We start from the raw sequence: 3,067 nt of genomic DNA, 5'->3' as shown, positions 1-3,067 counted from the left end.
ATTTACAGCAAAATACAGCCAAAGCATTGATACTGCCTATTACCCATATGGTGGCAAAAGTACAGAAGAGAATGCAGTAATGTACCTTGTAGATGCTCAAAAAATGGTAGATTTTATTAATAACCTGTTCACAGAGCTCCTCCAACATGCCCAGTATCGTACTAGTATGGAGGGTGAAAATGATTCCCTGCTCTCCAGAAGTTTACCATTTAGGTGGGAAAATAAGATGGACATACTCGAGCCAGTTGAAAAAGAAGGTGACTTGTGATGAGCAAGGTCTTCTAGTTAAGTGCCGTGACAGTTACGAAAGGGCTTGAAGTCGAAGGACAAGAAGGGCTGACTGGTTGTAAACTGACTTCTAACCACAGGGACCACAAATGTCAAAGACTAGTCAGATTCACGCGCGTCAAAGATGAAGGTCATCAGCTCATCAAAAACAGACTACGGGAAAACCTCCCTATTTGGGGAGGCACGAAGTTATCTGGAAGCTCCGGGGCTGGGCAGAGGGGCAGAGCGGAAGTGAGTGTGCTGTAGTCAAGCTCACAAAACAAAAACTGGCAGTAGAGGTGCGAGGGAGCGGGTGACTTCAACGGCCGGAAGCAGGGGCCTTGTGTTTGGAAAGTAATTTTCCCTCTTGATCAGGCTCCGAGCAAGCCCTGGACTTCGCCTCTTGGTTCACAGCACCCTTGCTAGTAAATGAGAGAAAATATTTCCCTCTTTCTCCAAGGTAAAAAAATTTTTTTACAACAGTGCTGAGTAATTTGGCCTCGTTTGGGAAGGAAACACGCCTGTGCTGTGCCCCTGAGGACTTCAGAGCGCCTCCCTGCTTTGCGATAAGCTTAGGGCCTCCCAGAGTGTCTTCCTGTGTCCATTTTGGTTTTTGCTTTTATAACTTGAAAAAATACTGCTTTTCTGAAAAAGTTTTATAAAATTATCAGCTACTCATGGCAGATATATAAGGAGAAGGGTATACGATGAAAAGGCAGGCTCCCTCCCCCACTCACGCCCTTTCGCTCCAAGGCTCTGACTATTCCCAGTGTCTTCTGTGAACCCAGAGGCTGCGGTACACACAGCGGCCTGTCTCTCTGCATGCCCCACCCCAGACTGGAGGAGAGCTTGTTCTGTGTTTTTCCTTTTTCTCAGTGGACAACAAATCTTGTGAATCTCCCCAAATCAGCCCAGGTAACACTGCCTCACTCTTTTTTTTTTTAAGAAATGAAGTTTTTTTAATGTTTTAAAAAATATTTTATTTATTTTTAGAGAGAGGGGAAGGGAAGGAGAAAGAGTGGGAGAGAAACATCAATGTGTGGTTGCCTCTCATGTGTCCCCTGTTGGGAACTGGCCTGAAACCCAGGCATGTGCCCTGACTGGGAATCAAACCAGCCACCCTTTGCTTCACAGGCCCGTGCTCAATCCACTGAGCTACACCATGCCTCACTCTTTTGCACAACTGTGTGGTACTCCATTGTTGGATAGGCCATGATTTGCCTACCAGTCCCCAGGGCCCTGGTTTTTATGGCACCGAGTCTGTTAAGAGTAAAAGGCACTTTTTTAGCCATTTATTGCCAATATGCATGTTTGTGGGACCTGCCGTGTGCTGACACAGTGACAGGTGTTAAGACAGGGAGACACACAAAGCCCGTCCCCCAGAAACTCAGAGCCTGGTGCAGGGGGCGGGCATTTGGGAGACGCCAAGGGGCCACGACAGGTGGGCGTGTACACGGGGCCTGGGAGCCCTTCTGGTGCTCTGTGCTCTCCTGGCTTCCACTTCTCTGCCGGGGCAGAAAGTGCAAACAGCCATCCTTCAGGACGTGGCCCAGCTAAGGGTATTTACAGTTCAAGGAAAGAATCCTGTAGGAAGAAAGTAAAAATTAAAAAACCCTGGCTCACAGACATTACAGATAGAGCCTGGGGTACTCACAATACCTATAAAATTGGGGGGGGGGCAGGTTTGTTTAGCAAACGCAGTAGGAACATAAGAATGGGAAAGAAGGTGACCAAAGACACAGCTAGTCTACGTGCAAATGTTTTCTGTGCTCCTCAGGGCTGAGCCCCTCAGGCCTGAGCCTGACCCAGCCTCTCCTTCCTCTCCCTACCCTGAGCATGTCCCCCTCCTGACAGCCCTAAGGGGGCTCTCCCTCCCATTTCCTGTGCCTTGTGCCATCTGAATCAGAGATGGCCTGTCACATGGAGGCTCTCCTGTGGACCTCCCTGGGGACAACCCCGGGGCTCACAGTGGCAGCAAACCCTGCCCCGAGGTACCATACTCTGTTCCTGGATGAGCGGGAGTGAAGTCACCAAGAGTTTGTCACCTCCCATACGGGCAGGGGAGTGCCTGGAAGGAATGGGGCAGGAAGACACTGTAAGCACTGGGAATGCTGAGGAAAAGCCCACAGGGTGGGGCAGCCTTGCCTTGCATTATCATGTAAACAGAGCTGAGGAAGGACAGACAGACAGGCCCAGGGCTTCCAGAGGGAGAGGCTTGACTCACACGGCTAGTCCTGGCCTGGCTCCACAGGGGAACAGTGCTGGGCCTTGAGACACCCAGGAAGCGGGTCTTCTTGGTGGCGGTGTTTCGTGTGGTGAGGGGGAGAGGGCGGGAGGGGGCACGGTGGGGATCTAAGCATTAAATGTGCTCTTTATCTCTCAAAGCCAAAGACTGTTGGCAGCCGCATAGCAAGCTGAGGCCCTGCTACTTCTGGGCAAGAATTAGTGCAGCAAAGAGACATACTTGCTGAGCTATGGTCTCCTGGTGCGTCTCTTCACCCAGTTCCCCAGGTTCGCGGCATCTTGGACAGCTAGCTCTATCGCCTCCCCGCCCCCTCCCCCCCACCGGCCAGTCAATGAGCTCCAAGGCTGCCTTCTGGTTCCCAACTTCTGTTTCTCCCCTTTTGTGCTGGGGCTTCCTTCTCACAACTGTACTCACGTCTAAGGCACCCTCCTGCCTCCAACTGCTGCTCTACCCGCAACCCCGTACCTCTCATCCAAGTGGATCAAGCCATTGGCCCCTTCCCTGAGCACGCCCTTCTGCGTGCCTCTGCCTCCCCCGAGCAGCACTGCCCCTCTC

General features: G+C 51.5%; 1 long non-coding RNA gene across 1 annotated transcript; it reads right to left on the bottom strand.

Moving 5' to 3' along the window:
* Window positions 1-1,271: 1,271 nt before the first annotated feature.
* On the bottom strand, window positions 1,272-2,795 carry LOC119062036 (uncharacterized). The gene is made up of 3 exons (XR_008391099.1): window positions 2,492-2,795; window positions 2,268-2,335; window positions 1,272-1,851 (listed from the first exon to the last, which is right to left on the bottom strand). It is a non-coding gene; the product is annotated as an uncharacterized LOC119062036 (long non-coding RNA).
* Between the last annotated feature and the right edge of the window lie 272 nt (window positions 2,796-3,067).

Source organism: Artibeus jamaicensis, unplaced genomic scaffold (assembly GCF_021234435.1).
Source record: "Artibeus jamaicensis isolate MK-2021 breed Jamaican fruit bat unplaced genomic scaffold, CSHL_Jam_final contig_2790, whole genome shotgun sequence".
NCBI lineage: Eukaryota > Metazoa > Chordata > Mammalia > Chiroptera > Phyllostomidae > Artibeus > Artibeus jamaicensis.
The sequence above is the reverse complement of the archived record's forward strand: the minus strand, read 5'-3'. Positions and strand labels throughout refer to the sequence as shown.